Source organism: Puntigrus tetrazona, chromosome 15 (genome assembly GCF_018831695.1).
Source record: "Puntigrus tetrazona isolate hp1 chromosome 15, ASM1883169v1, whole genome shotgun sequence".
In the NCBI taxonomy this organism is placed as follows: domain Eukaryota; kingdom Metazoa; phylum Chordata; class Actinopteri; order Cypriniformes; family Cyprinidae; genus Puntigrus; species Puntigrus tetrazona.
The window spans coordinates 3,707,850-3,734,862 of NC_056713.1; positions in this window are offsets into that span (position 1 = coordinate 3,707,850).

Here is a 27,013-nt window from a genome sequence, read left to right on the forward strand (position 1 = left end):
TGTTCTCCTAACTACTTGCTTTAATAAGACTCAAATAATGGCTACTACATCCACTCTCCTTTAAATGAGAGAAAAAAGGTTTATTGGTCTGACACAGAGTGTCAGTAATGTACAACGACCACGGTAAACAGTCCATTTCAGCTGAAGGCGATAAAAACATCCATTGACATGAATAAAGAAACTCCTGCTCGACGACCACGTGGTCACGTGGTCACGCGGATGACGTGTCAAACAAACTAAGACTTCTATAAGTTGTTTAATACGAACAAAATTAAATAAAATCTTGGAAGCGTGTTCAAAATCGTGAAAATCACTCTACGCTCAACGCGTGATCACTCCAAACTGTGTCTCTCTTTTTATTTTAAAAGGAAGTTTTTATGACTTTAGCTGAAATTGAGTTTTCAACGGGTCGCCAGCGCGATTACTGATACCCTGCTCTCCTAACTACTTGCCTAATAAGATCAAATAATGGCTACTACATCCACTTCCTTTAAATCGAGAGAAAAATAGTTTATCGCCTGACACAGAGTGTCAGTAATGCCAACGACCGCGTAAACAGTCCATTTTCAGCTGAAGGCGATAAAAACATCCATTGACATGAATAAAGAAACTCTGTTCGACTTAATCTACCGTGGTCATTGCGATGACGTGTCAAACAAACTAAGACTTCAAAAAGTTGTTTGACATGAACAAAATTAAATAAAATCTTTGAAGCGTGGTTCATAAATCGTGAAACTACTCCACGCTCAACGTGATCACTCCAAAACTGTGTCTCTTTGTTTATTTAAAAGGACATTTTGCTGACTTCAGCTGAAATGGCTTTCCAACGAATGCTGTGCGATACTGATACCCTGGTTCTCCGAACTACTGCTTAATAAGATCAAATATGGGCCACTACATCCACTCTCCTTTAAATGGAGAGAGAAAAGGTTTATCGTAGTCTGACACAGAGTGTTAGTAATTTATAACCGAACACGTTAAACAGTCCATTTCAGCTGAAGGCGATAAAAACATCCATTGACATGAATAAAGAAACTCCGTTCGACTAATCACGTGGTCATACAGATGACGTGTCAAACAAACTAAGACTTATAAGTTGTTTGACACTTAACAAAATTAAATAAAATCTTTGAAGCGTGTTCATAAATCGAAACTACTCCGACGTTCAACGTGATCACTCCAAACTGTGTCTCTTTGTTTATTTAAAAGGATATTTTTGGCGACTTCAGCTGAAATGGCGTTTTCAACGCGGGTCGCTGTGCGATACTGATACCCTGTTCTCGGAACTACTAAGGCTTAACACTGAAATCAAATAAGGGCTGACTACATCCACTTCTCCTTTAAATGGAGAGAGAAAAGCATTTTGGTCTGACACAGAGTGTTAGGTAATGTACAAATCCACAACAGTAACAGTCCATTTTCAGCTGAAGGCGATAAAAGCATCCATTGATATGAATAAAGAAATCTGTTCGACTCACCACGTGGTCACGTGATGACTTGTCAAACAAACTAAGACTTCTATGGGTTGTTTGACACGAACAAAATTAAATAAAATCTTTGAAGCGCGGTTCATAAATCGGGAAAACTACTCATCGTCAACGTGACGCACTCCAAACTGTGTCTCTTTGTTTATTTAAAAGGAAGTTTTTATGACTTTAGCTGAATTTGAGTTTTCAATGGTCGCTGCAGCGACACTGATACTCCTGTTCTCCGAACTACTAAGCGAATAAGATCAACCAATGGCCATTGGCATCCACTTTTAAATGGAGAGAAAAAAAGGTTTATCGCCTGACAAGCAGAGTGTCAGTAATGCACAACGATCATGGTAAACTGTCCATTTTCAGCTGAAGGCGATAAAAACATCCATTGACATGAATAAAGAAACCTGTTCGACTAATCACGTGGTCACGCGATGACGTAAATAAACAAATCCAAGACTTCTAAAAAGTTGTTTGACACGAACAAAATTAAATAAATACTTTGCCGCATGTTCATAAATCGTAAAACTACTATGCACGCCTACCAACGGATCACTCCAAACTGTACGTCTCTTTATTTATTTAAGTAGGAAGTTTTGTGACTTCAGCTGAATCGAGTTTTCAACGTGGACGCACAAAGCGACATTGATACCCTGTTCTCTTGAACTACTGCGAATGAAATCAAATAAGGGCGCTAATTACATCCACTCTCCTTTAAATGGAGAGAGAAAAGGTTTATTGGTCTGACACAGAGGGAAGTAGTAATGTACAACGACAACAGTAAACAGTCCATTTTCAGCTGAAGGCGATAAAAACATTTATTGACATGAATAAAGAAACTCCGCTCGACTAATCACGTGGTCATTTTGATGACGGTCAAACAAACTAAGACTTCTATGTTGTTTGACACTTAACAAAATTAAATAAAATCTTGAAGTGCATGTTCATAAATCGTGTAAACTACCTCCACGCTCAACGTGACTACCCAAACTGTGTCTCTTTGTTTATTTAAAAGGACATTTTTTATGACTTCCAGCTGAAATGGCGTTTTCAATGTGAGTCGCTGTGTTGATACTGATACCCTGTTCTCGAACTACGCTGCTTAATAAGATCAAATAATGGCTACTACATCCACTCTCTTAAAATGAGAGAAAAAAGGTTTATCGGTCTGACAGAGGTCAGTATTTGCACAACGACCACGTAAACAGTCCATTTCTCAGATGAAGGCGATAAAAACATCCAATGACATGAATAAAGAAATCTGCTCGACTAATCACGTGGTCACGGGTGATGACGTGTCAAACAAACTAAGACTTCTATGTTGTTTGACACTAACAAAATTAAATAAAAATCTTTGAAGCTTGTTCATAAATCAGAAAACTACTTGCACGCCCAACCCAAACACTCCAAACTGTGTCTCTTGTTTATTTAAAAGGAAGTTTTTATGACTTTAGCTGAAATTGAGTTTTAAACGCGATCGCTGCAAGCGACATTGATACTCCTGTTCTCCGCGAACTACTGGCTAATAAGATCAAAATAATGGCTACTACATCCACTTCCTAAAATGGAGAGAAAAAAGGTTTATCTGCCTGACATAGAGTGTCAGTAATGTACAACGCACCACGGTAAACAGCTCCATTTCCAGCTGAAGGCGAAAACATCCATTGATATGAATAAAGAAAATCTGCTCGACTAATCACGTGGTCACGTGGTCACATGATGACGACGTCAAACAAACTAAGACTTCTATGTTGTTTAACACGTAACAAAATTAAATAAAATCTTGAAGCGTGTTCATAAATCGAAAATCTACCTTCTCACGCTCAACGTGGATCACTCCAAACTGTGTCTCTTTGTTTATTTAAAAGGACATTTTAATGACTTCAGCTGGAAACATGGCGTTAACAACGGGTCGCGCAGCGACATTGATACCCCTGTTCTCCTAACTACTGCTTCTAATAAGACTCAAATAAGGGCTACTACATCCACTCTCCTTTAAATGGAGAGAAAAGGTTTATCGGTCTGACACAGAGTGTTAGTAATTTACAAACGAACACGGCTAAACAGTCCATTTCAGCTGAAGGCGATAAAAACATCCATTGACATGAATAAAGAAACTCCGCTCGACTAATCACGTGTGGTCACGCGATGACGTGTCAAACAAACTAAGACTTCTATAAGTTGTTTGACACTAACAAAATTAAATAAAATCTTGAAGCGTGTTCATAAATCGTAAACTACTCCACGCTAACGTGATCACCCAAACTGTGTCTCTTGTTTATTTAAAAGGAAAGTTTTTATGACTTCAGCTGAATCGGAGTTTTCAACGTGGTCGCAGTGCGATACTGATTTCCTGTTCTCCAAACTACTAAGCTAATGAAATCAAATAAGGGCTACTACATCCACTTTCCTTTAAATGGAGAGAAAAAAGGTTTATCGGTCCGATACACAGAGTGTCAGTTATGTACAACGACTACGGAAAACAGTTCATTTCCAGTTGAAGGTGATAAAACATCCATTGATATAGAATAAAGAAAACTCCGGTCGACTAATCACGGTCACGTGGTCGATACGGACGTGCCAAACAAACTAACACTTCTATGTTGTTTAACACTTAACAAAATTAAATAAAATCTTTGAAGCGTGTTCATAAATCGTGAAACCACTCCAGGCGCCAATGTGATCACTCCAAACTGTAGTCCTCTTTGTTTATTTAAAATGAGTTTTTATGATTCCGCTGAATCGAGTTTTCAATGCGAACGCCAAAGCAGCGAGCATTGATACTCCTGGTTCTCTGAACTACTTCGGGTTTAATGAAATCAAATAAGGGCTTACTAAGATCCACTCTCCCTTAAAATGAGAGAGAAAAGGTTTTTGGTCTGATAGAGTGTTAGTAATGTATGCACGGCCAACAGTAACAGTCTATTTTCAGCTGGACATATAAAAGATCCATTGATATGAATAAAGAAATCTGTTTGATCTTTCAATCACGTGGTCACGTGATGATGTCCTCAAATAAAATAAGATTTCATAAGTTGTTTAAATACTTAAATAAAATTAAAGCAAATCTTGAAGCGTGTTCATAAATCAGAACCAATTGTACGCTCAACGTGATCACTCAAACTGTGTCTCTTTGTTTATTTAAAAGGAGTTTTTATGACTTCAGCTGAATCGGAGTTTTCAACGCGGTTTGCTGGAAGTATACTGATTTCCTGTTCTCCAAACTACTGGCTTAATGAAATCAAATAAGGGCTATTTCACATCCACTCTCCTTTAAAATGGAGAGAAAAAAGGTTTATCGGTTCGACATACAGAGTGCCACTTATGTACAACGCACCAATGTAAATAGTCCATTTCCAGCTGAAGGCGATATAAAACATCCATTGATATGAATAAAGAAACTCCGCTTCGACATTCATCATACGTACGTGGTCATTGCGGGATGACGTGTCAAATAAACTAAGACTCTATGTTGCCTAACACTTGAACAAAATGAAATAAAATCTTGGAAGCGCGGTTCATAAATCAGAAACTATTTCCATTTTCAACGTGGACTACTCCAAATCGTAGTCCTCTTTGTTTATTTCTTAAAAGGGAGTTTTTGATGACTTCAGCCGAACTCGAGTTTTCAAATGGTCGCCACAGCGATACTGATACCCTGTTCTCCTGAACTACTAAGCTTAATGAAATCGGGCCAAGGGCTATCGCAAGATCCACTCTCCTTTAAAAATGGAAAGAGAGAAAAGGTTTTTGGTCTGATACAGAGGTTAGTAATGTACAACGACAACAGTAAATAGCCCTATTTAAATAATGGGCGATAAAAACATCCAATACTGACATGAATAAAGAAACCCTGTTCGACTCAATCACGTGGTCGATGCGGATGACGCCTCCAAACAACCTAAGACTCCTATAGTTGCGTTTGACACTTAACAAAATTAGCCCAAATCTTTGAAGCTTGGTTCATAAATCGTAAAACTACTGTACACCCAACCTGGACTGTCATTCCAAACTCGGCCCGGTGTTCATTTGGGCATGGAAGTTTTTTGCGACTTTAGCTGGAAATGGAGTTTTCAACGTGGCCGCCAAAAGGACATTGATACTCCCGTTGCTCCCTAACTACTAAGTTTAATAAGATCAAATAATGGCTAATTATAATTCACTCTCCTTTAAAATGGAGAGAAAAAGGTTTATTTGGTCTGACAGAGAGTGTCAGTAATGTACTAAAATGACTACGGTAAAATAAATGTCCATTTCCAGCTGAAGGCGATATAAAACATCTTACTGACATAGAATACACAAAACCCGCTGTCGGATCTAATCACGCGGGCTACGTAACAGCTGCAGTGATTACGGTCAAAATAAACTAAGACTTCTATAAAATTGCTTTAATACCTAACAAAAATTAAATAAAAATCTTTGAAGTGTGTCTATAAATCAGAAACTACTCCACGCTTCAACGTGACTTACTCCAAACTGTGTCTCTTTTTGTTTATTTAAAAGGAAGTTTTTATGACTTCCAGCTGGAAATGGAGTTTTCAACGCGTCACAGTGCGACATTGGATACCCTGAAGTTCTCCAACTACTGCTGCTTAATAAGATCACAATAAGGGCTACTACATCCACTCTCCTTTTAAAATGGAGAGAAAAAGGTTGATGGGTTCGATATAGAGTGTCAGTAATGTACAACGTACCATTTGTAAATAGTCCATTTCCCAGCCGAAGGCGAGAAAAACATCCATACTGATACGTAGAATAAAGAAACCTGCTTCGACTAATCAGCGTGGTTTCAGATGATGACACAAAAATAAACTAAGACTTGGCAAGCGGTCTATATTGACACTAACAAAATTAAATAAAATTCCTATGCGTTGTTCACAGATCGTAGTAGAAACTGACTCCAGTATCACCAACCTGACTACCCAAACTGCGTCCCTTTGTTTATTTGGCAAGGTTTATGATCTTTTGACTTTAGCTGAAATGGAGTTTTCAAATGTGGTCGCTTAAGCGACACTGATACCCCCTGTTCTCGGAATCTACTAAGCGAATAAGATCAAATAATGGGCTACTACATCCACTCTCCTTTTAAATGCAGATTAAAAAGAGCGATCTGTCTGATATAGAGTAAGCCATCATACACAATGACCACGGTAAACAGTCCATTTCCAGCTGAAGGCGGAGAAACATCCATTGACATGAATAAAAGAACCTCCGCTCGATTAATCATGTGGTCACGCGGTTTACGCGTGATGACGTGCCGAACAAATCAAGACTTATAAATCTGTTTAATACTTAACGAAAATTAAATAAAATCTTTGGGCGTGTGTTCATAAATCGTAAACTATTTCTACGCCAACGCGGACTACTCCAAATCGTGTCTCTTTGTTTATTTGGCAGCGAAGCTTTTGCGATTTCCAGCTGAAATGTGAGTTTTCAATGTGGTCGCTGTGCGACATCGACACCCCCGTGGCCTCCGAACTCCACGCTTAGAATAAGAACAGACAATGGCTACTCACATCCACTTCCTTTAAATGGAGAGAAAAAGAAAGTTTATTTGGTCTGATACAGAGTGTCAGTAATGTACAAATCTACTATCGCAAAACAGTCCACTTCAGCGCTGAAGGCGATAAAAACATCCATTGACATGAATAGCATAAACCTTGTTCGACTAATCACGTGGTCATGCCGTGATGACGTGTCAAAACAAAACTAAGACTTCTATAAGCTAGTTTGACACTTAGCAAAATTAACACAAAATCTTTGAAGCGTGGTTCATAAATCAGAAAACTATCTACACGCTTCAACCTGACTGGCTCCAAACTGTGTTCCCTTTGTTTATTTTAAGAAGGAAGTTTTTATGACTTTAGCTGAAATGGAGTTTTCAACGTGATCATGCAAGCATACTGATACTCTCTGCTCTCGGAACTACTTGTTTAATAAGATCAAATAATGGCTACCACATCCACTCTCCTTTAAAATGGAGATAAAAAAAGGTTTATCGAAGCCTGATACAGAGTGCCTGCATGTGACAACCACCACGGTAAATAGTCCATTTCCAGTTGAAGGCGATAAAACATCCATTGATATGAATAAAGAACCCTGCCCGGATTTAATTACGTGGTCATGTGGTCAGCGTGATGATGTGTCAAAATAAACTAAGATTTATAAATTGTTTAACATGAAATAAAATTAAATAAAATCTTTGAAGCGTGTCTTATAAATCGAAACTATCAGGAGCTCAATGCGGATTACCCAAACTGTGCCTCTTTGTCTATTTAAAAGCAAAGCTTATGACTTTAGCTGAAATGGAGTTTTCAACGCGGTCGCAAAGGACATACTGACACCCTGCTCCCCGTTCTACCGTTTAATAAGATCAAATAATGGCTACTTGGCATCCACTTTCTTTAAATGGAGAGAAAAAAGGATTATCGGTCTGATACAGAGTGTCTGGAATGTATAATGACCACTGGCCAGGCCCACTTCCAGCTGAAGGTGATATAAAACATCCATTGATATGAATAAAAGAACTCATCTCGACTAATTCACGCGGGTCAGCGTGGTTGCGCGACATGACGCCGTCAAACAACCTAAGACTTGGCAAGTTGTTTAAACACTTAATAAAATTGGGGCAAATTCTTGAAGCTTGCTCCATAAATCAGAAAACTATCGCGTACGCCTAACGTGATCAACTAAACTGTGTCTCTTTGCCGATTTGGGTATGACTTTTTATGACTTCAGCTGAACCGGGAGTTCTCAATGCGGTTGCCAAAAGGAGCATTGCTACCATGTTCTCCGTAACTACTAAGCGTAAATAAGATCAAAATAATGGCTAAATTTCCGCTAATCTGCACTCAGCCGCGAAAATGGAGAGAGAAAAGGTTTATTGGTCTAAACCATAGTGTTAGTGAATGTACAAACGACCTCACGGTAAATAGTTCATTTTCAGCTGAAGGCGATAAAAACATCCATTGACATGAATAAAGAAACTCGTTCGGACGAATCACGTGGTCGCAGTTGATGATGCCGTTTGGTACAAACTAAGACTTCTAAAGTGCTGTTTGACATGAAATAAAAATTAACAATAACAAAATCTTTGAAGCGCGTTCATAAATCAGAAAACTACTCTACGCTCAACGTGATCACCTCCAAACTCAGTCTCTTTGTTTATTTGGAAGGAGCTTTATGACTTCAGCTGAATCGAGTTTTCAACGCGGTTGCCGTGCGCATACTGATATCACTTCCTGTTCTCGGAACTACTAAGTTTAATAAGATCAAATAATGGCTACTACATCCACTCTCCTTTAAATGGAGAGAAAAAAGGTTTATCGTCTGATACAGAGTGCCAGTAATGCGGCAAATGACTCACGTGTAAATAGTCCATTTCGAAGTTGAAGGAGTTATAAAACATCCATTGATATGAATAAAAGAAACTCCGCTCGGATTAATCACGTGGTCATGGTCACGCGTGATGACGGTCAAATAACCTAAGACTTTTCTGGTAAATTGTTGTAAATACGCAACAAATTTAAATAAAATCTTGGAAGCGGTTCATCGAATCAGAAACTACTCTACGCTCATAACGACTACTCCAAACTGTGCCTCTTTCGGTTCTATTTAAAAGGAAGTTTTTATGGATTTTAGCTGTAAAATGAGTTTTCAACGTGGAGTCGCCAAAGCGATACTGATACTCTGGTTTCCGGAACTACTAAGCTTAATAAGATCAAATAATGGCTAGTCCATCCACTCTCCTTTAAAAATGGAGAGAAAAAGAGCGATCGGGTTCGACACAGAGTGTCTGCAATGTATAACGTACTCACGGTAAATAGTCCATTCCCAGCTGAAGGCGATAAAGACATCCATTGACATGAAATAAAGAAACCTGTTCGGACTAATCACGTGTGGTCACGTGGTCACGGATGACGTGTGTCAAACAAACGGAGATTTCTATAACTAAACACTCTAATGTAAATTAAATAAAATCTTTGAAGCGTGGTCTATAAATCAGAAATCCACCTATCGCTTCTCAACGTGATCACTCCAACCTGTGAATCTTTGTTTATTTAAAAGGAAGTTTTGGTGACTTTAGCTGAAATGGAGTTTTCAATGCGGACAAAGCAAGATACTGATACTACCCTGTTCTCGGAACTACTGGGCTTAATAAGATCAAATAATGGCTACTACATCCACTCTCCTTTTAAATGGAGAGAAAAGAGGTTTATCGGGTCTGACACAGAGTGTCAGTAATGTACAATCTACTACGTAAAATAGTCCATTTCAGTTCATGGCGATAAAAGTATCCATTGATACGAATGAAGAAATCTGCTCGGACTAATCACGTGGTCACGTGGTCACGTGGATGACGCCAAACAAAATTCAAGACTTCTATTAGAATCTCGTTTAAAATACGCAATAAAATTAAATAAAATCTTGGAAGCGTGTCTATAAATCGTAAAATCCATACCATATTTCACTAACGTGATCACTCCAAACCGTGCCTCTTGTTTACTTTAGGAAGGAAGTTTTTAAGGACTTTAGCTGAAATGGAGTTTTCAATGCGAGCCACAAGCAAAGGGATACTGATACCCTTTTCTCCGAATCTACTGGCAGGTAAGGAAGATCAAATAATGGCTCACTACATCCACTCTCCTTTTAAATGGAGAGAGGCAAAAAAGGTTTATCGGTCTGATACAGAGTGTTAGTAATGCATAAATTAATTCACGTGTAAATAAAGTCCATTTCAGCTACAGGCGATAAGAACATCGATTGACATGAATAAGAAATTCCGTTCGACTCATCACGGGTCACGTGGTTATCACGTGAGGACGTGTCAAACAAAATTCAAGACTTCTAAGTGTTGTTTAAATACGCAAAAAAATTAAATAAAATCTTTGAAGCGCGTTCATAAATCAGAAAACTACTCCACGCTTCAACGTGATCACCCCAAACTGTGTCCCTTTGCTTATCGGAAAAGGAGTTTTTATGACTTCAGCTGAATCGAGTTTCTAACGGAGCCGCCAAAGCGATACTGATACTCTGTTCTCGGAACTACTGGCTTAATAAGATCAAATAATGGCCACTTGCGATCCACTCCTCTTTAAAATGGAGAAAAAAGGTTAACACTGTCTGGATACAGAGTAAGTCAGTAATGCACAATGACTACGTGTAAACAGTCCATTTCCAGCTGAAGGCGATAAAAACATCCATTGATATGAATAAAGAAACCTGTCTGGATTCACTACGTGGTCAGCGTGGTTTACAGCGATGACGCGGTCAGCCAAACTAAGACTTCTATAAATTGTTTACCACTTAAATAAAATTAGCAAAAAATCTTTGAAGCGCGACTCATAAATCAGAAAACTACTCTCACGTGGCCAACGTGACTACTCCAAACTGTGTCTCTTTGTTTATTTAAAAGGAGTTTTTATGACTTCCAGCTGAATCGGAGTTTTCAACGTATACAAAGGATACTGATACTATACGTTCCTAACTACTGCTTAACAAGATCAAATAATGTTTATACTTCATGAACCACTCGCTTTCTAAATGGAGAGAGAAAAGGTTTATTGGTCTGAGATAGAGTGTTAGGTAAATGTGTTAATCACTAATTGTACACACAGCCCCATTTTCAGCTGAAGTATAAAAATATCCATTGATACGGAAGAAGAAATCTCTGTCTGGATTTACCACGTATCACGCGAAGGACGGGTCAAACAAACTAAGATTTCTAAAAGTTAGTTTTATACTTAACAAAATTGGCAAATCTCGAAGCGTTCACAATCACTGTGAAATCACTCTACAGACGCCAATCTGATCACTCCAAACTGTGTCTTCTTTGTTTATTTGGGCAAAGGGAGTTTTTATGACTTCCAGCTGAATCGGAGTTTTTTAACGTGGTCACTTGTGTGACATTGGATACTCCTGCTCTGCGACCTACATTGCGTAATAAGATCAAAATAATGGCTACTTGGCATCCACTCCTTAAAATGGAGAGAAAAAAGGTTTACTTGTCTGATGCCAAAGTGTCAGTTATGTACAATGACCATTGTAAACAGTCCATTCTCTAGCTGGTTAGCGATAAAACACCCATTGATATGAATTAAAGAAACTCCGCTCGACTAATCAAGTGGTCACAGGATGACGTCAAACAAAACTAAGACTTCTATGGGTTGCTTGACACTTAATAGCTAAATTGGGGCTGTAAATCTCAAAGTGTGTTCATAAATCGTGAAAACTCACTCTACGCTTCAACCTGGACTACTCCAAACTGTGGCCCCTTTGCTTCTATTTAAAAGGACGCCTTAAAGGACTTTCTTTAGGGCTGAAATGGAGCTTCTAATTTGGCCGCCAAAAGTGATACTGATACCCCTGCTCCTTGGAACTACTAAGCGAATAAGATCAAATAGTCGGCTACTACATCCACTCTCCTTTAAAATGGAGAGAAAAAAAGGTTTATCGGTCTGATACAGAGTGTCAGTAATGTACAACGACCACGGTAAGTCAGCCCATTTCAGCCGAAGGCGATAAAAACATCCATTGGATATGAATAAAGAAATCACTCGGATCTCAATGGCGCAATAGTCATTGCCGATTGCGGGTCAAATAAACTAAGACTTGAAAAGTTGTTTGATACTTAACAAAACTAAATGCAAAATCTTTGAAGTGGTTCACAAATCAGGAAATTCACTATCGCTCAACCTGACTACTTCCCAAAACTGTGTTTCTTTGTTAATTTAAAAGGAAGTTTTTTATGACTTTAGCTGAAATTGAGTTTTCAACGGAATGCTGTGATATATTGATACTTCTGTTCTCGGAACTGCTGGTTTAATAAGATCACATAATGGCTACTACATGCACTCACTTCTAAAGCTGAGAGAAAAAGAGGTTTATTTCTGGTCTAGATATAGAGTGCCAGTATCGTACAACGACAATCGTAAATAAATCCATTTCAGCCGAAGTGGGCGTATAAGTAAATGATCTACTGATATGAATAAAGCAACTCTGCTTCGGATCTAATCAGCGTGGTCACAGGATGACGCGTGTCAAACAAACTAAGAATTGGTAAGTTATCGGATATTTAATAAAATTAATGTAAAAATCTTTGAAGCGTGTTCATAAATCGTGAATCTACTCCATAGCTTCAACGCGGATCATCTAAAACTGTATCTCTTTGTTTATTTAGAAGGAAGGTTCTTATGGATTTAGCTGAATGGTGGAGTTTTCAACGTGATTCGTACAGAAGTGAGCATTGATACCGGGTTCTCCGAATCATTACAATAATATCAAATAATGGCTATCGTGATCCACTTCTCTTTAAATGTGAGAGAAAAAAAGAATATTTATCGGGCCCATACAGAGTGTCAGTGACGTACAACGTACTATTGCGCACAGTCCATTTCCAGTTAAAAGCTATAAAAATATCAAATTGACATGAATAGCGCGGACTTTGTTCGACTAATCACGTGGTCACGCGGATGACGCACGTGTCAACCAAAAAACGGCAATGTTGTTTGATACGCAACAAAAATTAAATGAAATCTTTGAAGCTTGTCTATAAAATCAGAATTATCTGTACGTCAACGTGACTACTCCAAAACTGTGTCTCTTTGTTTATTTAGTGCGTAAAGCTTTATGACTTAAACTCGAAACGGAGTTTTCAACGTGTCTGCCAAAGTGATACTGGGATTCTCCAACTACTAAGTTAATGGGATGATCACAATGGCTACTTGGCATCCACTCTCCTTTAAAAATGAGAGAAAAGGTTTTTCGGTCTGATACATAGTGTCTGCATTGTACAACCACCACGTAGAACAGTCCATTTCCAGCTGAAGGCCATGGCAATATCCATTGACTTGAAGAAAGAAACTCCGTTCGATTTAATTCACGTGGGTCACGTGGTCAAGGTGATGACGTCAAACAACCTAAGACTTCGGTGTTGTTTAATACGGTAACAAAATTAAATGAAATCTTTGAAGCCGCCCATCAATCGAACTACTCTTGTATCGCCAACGCGATCACTCCCAAACTGTGGCCCTTGTTTATTTAAAAGGACATTTTTATGACTTCAGCTGGAAATGGCTGCTTAACGTGATCGCCTGTGCGACATTGATACCCTCTGCTCCTCTCAACTATTGGTTTAATAAGAGATCAAATAAGGGCTACTTACATCCACTCTCCTTTAAAATGGAGAGAGAAAAGGTTTATCGGTCTGACATAGAGTGTTAGTAATTTACAACAAACACGTTAAATAGTCCATTTCCAGTTGAAGGCTTATAAAAAGCATCTTACTGACATGAGACAAAGAACTCCGCTCGACTAATTACATGGTTACGTGATGACGTGTCAAACAAATCTAAGATTTCTAAAAGTGCTGTTTGATACCAAATAAAAATTAAATAAAAATCTCTTTGAAGCTTGTCTATAAATCAGAAAAACTACTCTATCGCTTCAATGGATTACTCCAAACTGTGTCTCTTTGTTTATTTGGGTATAAAGTTTTATGACTTTAGCTGAAACGGAGTTTTCAACGTGGTATTGCCAAAGTGATACCGATTCTCCTAACTACTGGGTTGTAATAAGATCAAATAATGGTTAATTACATCCACTCTCCTTAAAAAATGAGAGAGAGAAAAGGCTTACGTTGGTCTGAGACAGAGTGCTAGTAATGTACAACGACCGCGTAAACAGTCCATTTTCAGCTGAAGGCTATAAAACATCTACTGACATGAATAAAGAAACTCCGCTTCGGATTAATCACGCGGTTTACGCGATGACGCGTCAAATAAACTAAGACTTCTAAAAAGTGGTTTGATTACGAACAAAATTAAAGAAAATCTTCGGGCGTTGTCTATAAATCGTGAAAACTACTCTACGCTTCAACGTGACTACTCCAAAACTGTGGCCCTTTGTTTATTTAAAAGGACATTTTAAGGATTTCAGCTCGAAATGGCGGTTAACGCGGTCGCCAAAGCGACATTGATACTCCTGTTCTCCGAATCACTAAGCGAATAAGATCAAATAAGGGCTACCACATCCACTCTCTTTAAAATGTGAGAGAGAAAGAGCCTGACGGTCTGACACAGAGTGCCAGTTATGTACAACGACCTACTGTAAATACAGTCCATTTCAGCTGGAAGGCGATAAAAACATCCATTGATATGAATGAAGAAATCTGCTTCGACTAATCACGTGGTCACAGGATGACGTGTCACACAATCCAAAACTTCTATGGTTGTTTGACACGCAATAAAATCTAAATGAAATCTTTGAAGCGCGGTTCATAAATCGTGAACCATTTCCTTAATTCAACGTGACTAACCAACCAGGCCCCCTTGTTTCATTTTAAAAGGAGCTTTTATGATCTCAGCTGAATCGGAGTTTTCAATGCGATCGCTGCGTTAGTATTGACAATTTGCCCTCCTAAACTACTAGTTTAATAAGATCAAAATATACTACTGGGCATCCACTTCCCTTTAAAAATGAGAGAAAAAAGGCTTTATCTGTTCGATGACAGAGTGTTAGGTACTGTACAAATTCCACTAATGCAAACAGTCCATTCTCTGAGCTGAAGGCGATAAAACATCCATTGACATGAATAAAGAAACCTGTTCTGACTAACTACGTGGTCATTGCTGATGACCTTCGTCAAACAAATCTAAAAACTCTATAAGTTGTTTGATACCTAATGAAAATGAATGAACTTTGTAAAGCGCAGTCTGTAAATCGCAAACTATTCCACGCTCAACGTGATCACTCCAAACTGTATCTCCTTGTTTATTTGGGGTATAAAGTTTCTTATGACTTTAGCTGGAAATGGAGCTTTAAACGTGGTCGCCAAAGTATACTGATACTCCCTGTCTTTGGAACTACTTGGCCGAATAAGATCAAATAATGGCTACTACATCCACTCCTTTAAAATGGAGAGAAAAAAGGTTTTTCGGTTCGATAGCAGAGTGTCAGTATCGTGCAACGACCACGGTAATGAAGCCCATTTCCCCAGTTGGAAGGCTTATAAAAACATCCATTGACTTGGTTGAAAGAAACCCAAGGTCTGGATCTAATCTTCACGCGGTGGGCGTGGTCGTTATGGAGGATGCGTCAAACAAACTAAGACTTCTATGTTGCTTAATACTAACAAAATTGTAATAAAATCTTTGAAGCGTGGTTCATAAACAGTGAAACTACTCCACGCTCAACGTGATCATTACCCAAACTGTATGTTCTTTGTTTCATTTAAAAGGACATTTCTATGACTTCAGCTGAAATGATGTTTTAATCGCGAATGCCAAAGTGATACTGATATCTCTGCTCTCCAACTACTGGTTTAATAAGATCAAATAAGGGGCTTACTGCTAATTCACTCTCCTTTAAATGGAGAGAGAAAAGGTTTATCGGGTCTGATACAGGAGTGTTAGTAATTTAAGTAACAAACACGTTGGAAACAGTCCATTTCCCAGCTGAAGGCGAGAAAAACATCCATTGACATGAAGAAAGGAAACCTGTTTTGACTAATCATTACGTGGTTACGATGACGTGTCAAACAAACTAAGACTTCTAAAAGTTGTTTGACACCAACAAAATTAAATAAAATCTTAAGCGCAGGTTCATAAATCGTAGAAAACTACTCTACACTTCAACGTGGACTACTCCAAACTGTGTCTCTTGTTTATTTGGGTAATAAAGTTTTTATGACTTTAGCTGAAAACGTGAGTTTTTTGAATGGTCGCTTGTGCGTATACTGATTCAACTAACTACTGCGGTAATAAGATCAAATAATGGCTAATACATCCACTCTCCTTTAAATGGAGAGAGAAAAGGTTTCATTGGTCTGGAGACAGAGTAAGTTAGTAATGCACAACGATCACGCGTAAACAGTCCATTCTTTGAAATGAAGGCTATAAAAACATCCATTGATATGAATAAAGAAACCTGCTGGACTAATCACGGGTCACGTTGATGACGCCGTGTCACACAAAACTAAGACTTCTAAAAGTGGTTTGATACTTAATAAAATTAAATAAAATCTTCGGCGTGTTCATAAATCGAACCTACTCCACGCCAACGCGACTACTCCAAACTGTGCCTCTTTGTTTATTTGGGTGCGACATTTCTTATGACTTCAGCTGAAATGGCGTTTTCATCGTGCTCGCCAAAGCGACATTGATACCCTCGTTCTCCTAACTACTGCCGGTAATAAGATCAAATATGCCACTAAGCATCCACTCTCTCCTTTAAAATGGAGAGAGAAAAGGTTTATCGGTCTGATACAGAGTGTCAGTTGTGTAAGCAACTACCACTAATGTAAACAGTCCATTTCCCAGCTGAAGGTTATAAAAAGATCCATTGATATGAAGAAAGAAACCTGCTCGGACTCAATCACGTGGTTTATTATGATGACGTGTCAAACAACCAAAAACTTCTATAAGTTGTTTGACAATAACAAAATTAAATGAAATCTTTGGGGCGTGTCTATAAATCAGAAAACTATCCACGCTTCAACGTGACTACTCCAAATCGTGTCTCTTTGTTTATTTTAAAGGAGCTTTTATGGATTTCCAGCTGAACCGGAGTTTTCAATGGAAGCCGCAAAGCGAGCATTGATAATTTCTTGTTCTCCGAACTACTACGCTAATAAGACTCAAAATAATGGCTATGGCATCCACTCTCCTTTAAAATGGGAGAGAAAAAAAGGTTTATCGGGTCTGATACAGAGTGTTAGGTATTGTACACCCACTAATGGTAAATAGCTCATTTCAGCTGAAGGCGATAAAACATCCATTGACATGAAGGAAGAAATCTGCTCGGATTTCAACTACGTGTGGTCATTGCGATGACCTGCCGAACAAACTAAAACTTCTATGTTGTTGTCGATACTTAACAAAATTAAAATGGTAAATCTTTGAAGCGTGGTTCATGGGAATCGTAAACTACTTCCATCACCAACGTGATCTGAACAACCAGTGCCTCTTTGTTTCATTTAAAAGGAAGTTTTGGTGACTTTAGCTGAAATGTGAGTTTCTAACGTGGTCGCTGTGCGACACTGATACCCTGCTCTCGGAACTACTGCCTAATAAGATCAAATAATGGCCACTGCATCCACTCTCTTTAAAAATGGAGAGAAAAAAGGTTTATCGGTCTGACACAGAGTGTCAGTAATGCACAACCACCACGGTAAATACACAGTCCATTTCCAGCTGAAGGCGAGTAAAAAAACATCCATTGACATGAATAAAGAAACTCCGTTTCCTCGGACTAATCACGCAATCATTACATGACGTGTCAAATAAACTAAGTACTCGCAAAGCTAAGGTTTGATAATTTAACAAAATTAAATAAAATCTTTGAAGCGCGGTTCATAAATCAGAAAACTACCTCCACGCCAACCTTGACTACCTCCAAACTGCGTTTCTTTGTTTATTTAAAAGGCAGTTTTTATGACTTTAGCTGAACTTGAGTTTTCAACGCAGCCGCCAAAAGGCATACTGACAATTTCTGTTCTTTGGAACTACTAAGCTTAATCAGTATCAAATAATGGCTACTTACATCCATCCTCCTTTAAAATGGAGAGAAAAAGGTTTATCGGTTCGATAATAGAGTGTCAGTAATGCATAAAACGATAACGGTAAACAGTCCATTTCAGCTGACGCTTATAAAACATCTATTGATATGAACAAAGAACCTGCTCGACTAACTTTCACTACGTGGTCATGCGGATGATGTGGTCAAACAAACTAAGACTTCTATAAGTTGTTTGACAATTTAATAAAAATTAAATAAAATCTTTGAAGCGTGTCTATAAATCGTGAAACTACTCCCACGCTTCAATGTGACTACCCAAATCGTGTCTCCCTTGTTTATTTAAAAGAAGTTTTATGACTTTAGCTGAAACGGAGTTTTCAACGTGGTCGCTAAAAGGAGTATTGATACCTTGTTCTCCTAACTACTAAGCCAATAAGATCACAAATGGCCATCAGATCCACTCTCCTTTAAATGGAGAGAAAAAGTGGTTTATCGGTCTGACACAGAGTGTCAGTATTGTACAACGCACTTACGTTAAATAGCCCATTTCTGGCTGGAAGGCGACACAAAAACACTAAACTGACATGAAGAAAGAGATTCGCTTCGACTAACTACGTGGTCATGCAGATGATGTGCCAAATAAAATCTAAAATTTCTATAAGCTGTTTGACAATGAATAAAATTAAATGAAATCTCGGCAGCGTGTCTATAAATCGTGAAACTACTCCACGCCCAACGTGACTACCCAAACTGCGGCCTCCTTTGTTTATTTAAAAGTATAAAGTTAATGATTTTAGCTGAACGGAGTTTTCAAACGTGGTCACTGCGATACTGATTTCCACTACTCCGCCGTATTAAGTTTAATAAGATCAAATAATGGGCCACTCACATCCACTCTCCTTAAAATGGAGAGAAAAAAAGACGTTGCCGGTCTGATACAGAGTGTCAGGGCCGTACAAATGCACCACGCAAACAGTCCACTTCCAGCCGGAAGGCGATAAGAACATCCATTGGATTTGAAGAAGGACTCTGCCTTCGATCTGACCACGTGGTCACGTGGTCGATGCAGGATGACGGTCGTACAACCCAAGACTCTTGCGTTGCTTAACGCGAACAAAATTAAATAAAATCTTTGAAGCTGGTTCATAAATCATCAGATCATTACCTACGCCCAACGTGACTACTCCAAACCGTGTCTCTTTGTCGATTTAGTGCGACATTTTTATGACTTGAAGCTGGAAATGCATGCTGACCGTATCACAAAGGATACTGATAATTCTGCTCTCCTGTAACTACTAAGCTTAATAAGATCAAATAAGGGCTACTACATCCACTCTCCTTTAAATGTAGAGAGAAAAAGGTTTATCGGTCCCGACACAGAGTGTTAGTAATTTACAACCCAACACGCTAAACAGTCCATTTCAGCTGAAGGCTTATAAAACATCCATTGACATGAATAAAGAAACCTGTTCGACTAATCACGTGGTCACGTGATGACGTCAAATAAACGCTATGATTTCTAAAAGTTGTTTGACACGCAACAAAATTAAATAAAATCTTTGAAGCGTGATCATAAATCAGAAAACTATTCTCCACGCTCAACGTGATCACCCAAACTGTGCCCTTTTGTTTATTTAAAAGGAAGTTTTTATGACTTTAGCTGAAATGGAGTTTTCAAACGTGGTCGCTTACAAAGGTGATACTGATTCTCCAATCTCACTAAGCTTAATAAGATCAAATAATGGCTACTCACATCCACTTCCTTTAAAATGGAGAGAGAGAAAAGGTTTATTGGTCTGAGACAGAGCGTTAGTAAGGTACAACGACCACGTAAACAGTCCATTTTCAGCTGAAGGCTATAAAAACATCCATTGATATTGGAATAAAGAAACCTGTTCGACGCACTCACGTGGTCACATGGCGACGCGGCCGCACAGTTCAAGACTTCTAAAAGTGGCTCTGACACTTTAACAAAAATTAATAAAATTCCCGGCTTGTTCATACAATCAGAACTATTTCATCACTCAACGCGATGACTACCCAATCGTGTCTTTGTTTATTTAAAAGCTTATTGATTTGAGGACTTCAAGCCGAAATGGCGTTTCAACGCATTTGCTGTGCGACATTGACACCCTGCCCTCCTTTGTAACCACCGCTTTAATAAGACCAAATATGGGGCTACGGCATCCACTCTCCCTTAAAAATGAGAGAGAAGTGGTTGTTTACTCGTCTGATACAGAGTGTCAGTTATGTATAACGCACTACGGCCAATAGTCCATTTCCAGCTGAAGGCGATATAAAAGCATCCGGTATTGACATAGAATAAAGAAACCTGCTGGATTTAATTCACGTGTTCATTGCGGATGATGTCAAAAAACAAACTAAAAACTGTAAGTTGTTTGATACTTAAACAAATTAAATGAAATCTTTGGAAGCGTGTCTATAAATCAGAATTCATTTCCGACGCCAATGCGGATTAATCCAAACTGTAGTCTCTTTGTTTATTTAAAAGGAGTTTTTATGGATTTCAGCTGAATCGGAGTTTTTCAATGTGGCCGCCAAAAGTGGATACTGATAATCTCGTCTCTCCGAACTAATACTACGGTAATAAGATCAAATATATACTACTACATCCACTCTCCTTTAAATGGAGTAGAAAAAGGTTTATCGGTTCGATGCCAGAGTGTTAGTAATGTACAACGACTACGCAAACAGTCCATTTCAGCTGAAGGCGATATAAAACATCCATTGGGACATAACAAAGAAATCTGGCTTTCGGACTAACTAATATGGTCATTACATGACTCCGTCAAATAAAACTAAAACTTCTATGCGTTGCTTGATACTTAACAAAAATTAAATGAAATCTTTGAAGTTTGTTCATAATCGAACTATCTATCGCACGCTCAATGTGGACTACTCTAAACTGCAGGTCCCTTTGTTTATTTAAAAGGGAGTTTTTATGACTTCCAGCTGAATCGAGTTTCTTCAAACGTGGTCACTGGAAGTGACATCAGATACCCTGTTCTCCTAACTACTAAGCCGTAATAAGATCAAACAAGGGCTATCTACATCCACTCTCCTTTTTTAAATGGAGAGAAAAAAAGGTTTATCGGTCTGACACAGAGTATCAGTAATGTACAATGACCACGGTAAACAGTCCATTTCAGCCAGAAGGCTATAAAAACATCCATTGACTTGAATAAAGAAACCTTGTTCGGACTAATCACGTGGTCACGGTGATGACGTATCAAACAAACTAAGACTTTATATGTTGTTCCAATACGCAACAAAATTAAATAAAATCTTTGAAGCGTGTTCATAAATCGGTAAAACTACTCCACGCTCAACAGTGATCACTCCAAACTGTGTCTCTTTGTTTATTTAAAGCGACATTTTTATGACTTCAGCTGAAATGGCGTTTTCAACGTGGTCGCTAAAAGCGATACTGATACCCTGTTCTCCGAACTACTAGCTTAATAAGATCAAATAAGGGCCACTCACATCCACTCTCCTTTAAAATGGAGAGAAAAAAAAAAGGGTTATCGGTCTGACAAAGAGTGTCAGTAATGCACAACGACCACTTGTAAACAGTCCATTTCCAGCCGAAGGCGATAAAACATCCATTGACATGAATAAAGAAAACCTCGGTTCGGACTAATCACGTGGTTTGTTGCGGATGACGTGTCAAACAAACTAAGACGTCTATAAGTTGTTTGATGGGAACAAAATTAAATAAAATATTTTGAAGCGTGTTCATAAATCGTGCGACTACTCCACGCTCAACCTGATCACTCCCAAACTGTGTCTCTTTTGTTTTTAAAGAAGGAAGTTTTTATGACTTTAGCTGAAATGGAGTTTTCAACGTGGAAGTTCGCTAAAAGATACTGATACCCTATTTATCCGAACTAATAAGCCGAATAAGATCAAATAATGGCTACTTACATCTACTCTCCTTTAAATGGAGAGAAAAAAAAGGTTTATCGATCTGATACAGAGTGTCAGTTATGTACAAACGACCACGGTAAAACAGTCCATTTCCAGCTGAAGGCGATAAAAACATCCATTGACATGAATAAAGAAACTCTGTTGGACTAATCACGTGGTCACGTGATGACGTCAAACAAGCAAGACTTCTATAAGTTGTTTGGACACTCTAACAAAATTAAATAAAATATTTGAAGCGTGTTCTCATAAAATCGTAGAAACTATTCTCAGCGCTCAACCTGATCACCCAAACTGTGTCTCTTTGTTTATTTAAAAAGGAAGTTTTTAAGACTTTAGCTGAAATGGCGTTTTCTGGCTTGGTCGCTTACAAAGCGATACTGGTACCCTGGCCTCCGAACTACTAAGCTTAATAAGATCAAAATAATGGCCACTACATCCACTCCTTTAAATGGAGAAAAAAAGGTTTATCGGTCTGACACTGAGTGTCAGTAATGTACAAATTCACCACGTAAATAGTCCATTTCCAGCTGAAGGCGATAAAACATCCATTGACATGAATAAAGAAACTCTGTTCGGACTAATCACGTGGTCACGTGAGTGCAGTGATGACGTGTCAAAACAAATCTAAGACTTCCATGTTGTTTAACACGAACAAAATTAAATAAAATCTTTGAAGCGTGTCTATAAATCGTAAAACTACTTGACGCTCAACGTGATCACTTCCAAACTGTGTCTCTCTTTGTTTATTTAAAGGGAGTTTTAAGTGACTTTAGCTGAATCGGAGTTTCTCAACGTGGTTGCTGTGCGACACTGATACCATGTTCTCCGAACTACTGGAGCGTAACAAGAGCAAATATTGGTTACTTGGCATCCACATCTCCTTTAAATGGAGAGAGAAAAGGTTTATTGGTCTGAGATAGAGGTTAGTAATGTACAACGACTACGGTGGCCAGTCCATTTCAGCTGAAGGCGATAAAAAGCATCCATTGACATGAATAAAGAAATCTCATTTCGGACTAATCATCACGTGGTCACGATGACGTGTCAAACAAACTAAGACTTCTGGTGCTGTTTGACACTAACAAGAATAAATAAAATCTTGAAGCGTGTTCATAAATCGTGAAAACTACTCCCACGCTTGCGTCGTGATCACACCCAAACTGTGTCTCTCTTTGTTTATTTGGTAAAGGACATTTTAATGACTTCAGCTGAAATGGCGTTTTCAACGTGGTCGCTGGAAGCGATACTGGATTTCCTGATCTCCAAACTACTAGTTTCATGACAATCAAATAAGGGCTACTTCACATCCACTCTCCTTTAAAATGGAGAGAAAAAAGGTTTATCGGTCTGACACAGAGTGTCGTAATGCACAACGCATCACGTGTAAACAGTCCATTTCCCAGCTGAAGGCCATAAAAACATCCATTGACATGAATAAAGAAATTCCTGTTCGACTAATCACGTGGTCATGGTGGATGACGTGTCAAACAAACTAAGACTTCTATGTTGTTTGACACGAACAAAACTTAAATAAAATCTTTAAAGCGTGTTCATAAATCGTAAAACTACTCCACGCCAACGTGATCACTCCAAACTGTGTCTCTTTGTTTATTTAAAAGGAGTTTTTGATGACTTCAGCTGAATCGGAGTTTTCAACGTGGAGTCGCCAGCGATACTGATACCCTGCTCTCCAAACACTACTAAGCGAATGAAATCAAATAAGGGCCACTACATCCACTCCTTTAAATGGAGAGAGAAAAGGTTTATCGGTCTGATACAGAGTGTTAGTAATTTACAACAAACACGTTAAACAGTCCATACTCAGCTGAAGGCGATAAAAACATCCATTGACATGAATAAAGAAACTTGGTTCAGACTAATCACGTGGTCACGCATGACGTGGTCAAACAAACTAAGACTTCTATAAGTTGTTTGACACGCAACAAAATTAAATAAAATCTTTGAAGCGTGTTCATGAATCGTGAAACTACTCCAGGCTCAACGTGATCACCCAAACTGTGTCTCTTTGTTTATTTAAAAGGACATTTTTATGACTTCAGCTGAAATGGCGTTTTCAACGTGGTCACAAAGCGATACTGATACCCCTGTTCTCTGAACTACTAAGCGAAAGAGAAATCAAATAAAGGCTACTTCTACATCCACTCTCCTTTAAAATGGAGAGAAAAAGGTTTATTGGTCTGACACAGAGTGTTAGTAATGCCTAACGACAACAGTAAACAGTCCATTTTCAGCTGAAGGCTTATAAAAATGATCCATTGACATGAATAAAGAAACTCTGTTCGGACTAATCACGGGTCACGTGATGACGTGTCAAACAAACTAAGACTTCTATAAGTTGTTTGACACGCACAAAATTAAATAAAATCTTTAAAGCGTGTTCATAAATCGTAAAACTACTCCACGCTTCAACGTGATCACTCCAAACTGTGTCTCTTTGTTTATTTAAAAGGAAAAATTTTATGATTTAGCTGAAATGGCGTTTTCAATGTGTCGCTGCGCGACATTGATACTCCCTGTTCTCCGAACTACTAAGCAGATAAGATCAAATAATGGCTACTACATCCACTCTCCTTTAAATGGAGAGAAAAAGGTTTATCGGTCTGACACAGAGTTATCAGTTATGTACAAATCTGGCTCACGGTAAACAGTCCATTTCCCAGCTGAAGGCGATAAAAACATCCATTGATATGAATAAAGAAACTCCGTTTCGGACTAATCACGTGGTCATTGTGATGACGTGTCAAACAAACTAAGACTATGTTGGATTGTTTGATACTTAACAAAATTAAATAAAATATTTGAAGCGTGTTCATAAAATCGTAGAACTACTCCACGCTCTAACCTGATCACCCAAACTGTGTCCTCTTTGTTTATTTTAAAAGGGAAGTTTTAATGACTTTACTTTGGCATAAATGGCGTTTTCAACGTGGTCGCTGTGCGATATTGATACACTTGTTCTCCGAACTACTGCTTTAATAAGATCAAATAATGGCCACCACATCCCACCTCCTTTATAAATGGAGAGGAAAAAAAGGTTTATCGGTCTGACACAGAGTGTCAGTAATGTACAACGACCACGGTAAACAGTCCATTTCCAGCTGAAGGCGATAAAAACATCCATTGACATGAATAAAGAAACTCCGTTCGACTAATCACGTGGTCACGTGGTCACGTGATGACGTGTCAAACAAACCTAAGACTTCTATAAGTTGTTTAAACACGCAACAAAATTAAATAAAATCTTTGAAGCGTGTTCATAAATCAGAAACTACTTCCACGCCAACGTGATCACTCCAAACTGTGTCTCTTTGTTTATTTAAAAGGGAGTTTTTATGACTTTAGCTGAATCGAGTTTTCAACGTAAGGCTACAAAAGCGATACTGATTTTTCATGTCTCGTAACTACTAAGCGTAAACAAGAGCAAATAATGGCTACTACATCCACTCCTCCTTTAAAAATGGAGAGAGAAAAGGTTTATTGGTCTGAGACAGAGTGTTAGTAATGTACAACGACCACGTAAACAGTCCATTTCCAGCTGAAGGCGCGATAAAAACATCCATTGACATGAATAAAGAAACTCCGTCTCGATTAATCACGTGGTCACGATACGATGACGGTCAAACAAACTAAGACTTCTAAAAGTTGTTTGACACTAACAAAATTAAATGAAAATCTTGGGCGCGGTTCATAAATCGGTAAACTACTCTCACGCCTCAACGTGATCACTCCAAACTGTGTCTCTTTGTTTATTTAAAATGACATTTTGCGACTTCAGCTGAAATGGCGTTTTCAACAATGGTCGGGGCGAAGTGAGCTGATTTCTGTTCTCTGAAACTACTAAAGCGAATGAAATCAAATCAGGGCCACTTCACATCCACTCTCCAAATGGAGAGGAAAAAGAGCCTATCGGTCTGACACAGAGTGTCAGTAATGTCTAACGCACCACGTAAACAGTCCATTTCAGCCGAAGGCCATAAAAGACATCCATTGACGCATGAATAAAGAAAATCCGTTCGGACTAATCACGCGGTCAAGGTGCATGACGATCTTCAAATAAACTAAGACTTCTATAAGTTGTTTGACACGCGAACAAAAATTAAATAAAATCTTTTAAATGCGTTGTTCATAAATCAGAAAAATACTCCACGCTCAACGGATCACTCCAAACTGTGTTTCTTTGTTTATTTAAAAAGGAAAATTTTATGACTTCAGCTGAAATGGCGTTTAACGTGCACATGCCTGACACTGATACCCTGTTCTCCGAACTACTGCTTAATAAGATCAAATAATGGCCACTACATCCACTCCTAAAATGGAGAGAAAAAGGTTTATCGGGTCTGATACAGAGTGTCAGTTATGTACAACGACCACGTAATACAGTCCATTTCAGCTGAAGGCGATAAAAACATCCATTGACATGAATAAAGAAAGCTGTTCGACTAACTCACGTGGTCACGTGATGACGCGGCAAACAAACTAAGACTTCTATATACCCAGTTGTTTGATACGAACAAAATTAAATAAAATATTTGGCGTGTTCATAAATCGCGTAACTATCTCCCACGCCCAACGTGACTACTCCAAACTGTGTCTCTTTGTTTATTTAAAGCTGAAGTTTTATGACTTTAGCTGAAATGGCGTTTTCAACGTGGTCGCGCGCAGCGATACTGATACCCTCCTGTTCTCCAACTACTGGTTTAATAAGATCAAATAATGGCTACTTACATCCACTCCCTTTAAATGGAGAAAAAAAGGTTTATCGGTCTGGATTTTGAGTGTCAGTAATGGTACAACGACCACGGTAACAGTCCATTTCCAGCTGAAGGCGATAAAAACATCCATTGACATGAATAAAGAAACTCCGCTTGATTAATCACGTGGTCACGTGATGACGTCAAACAAACTAAGACTTCTATAAGTTGTTTAACACTTAACAAAATTACTGTTGAAAATCTTTGAAGCGTGTTTTCTAAATCGTAAAAACTACCTTGTACGCTCAACGGCGATCACTGTCCAAACTGTGTCTCTTTGTTTTTATTTAAAAGGGAGTT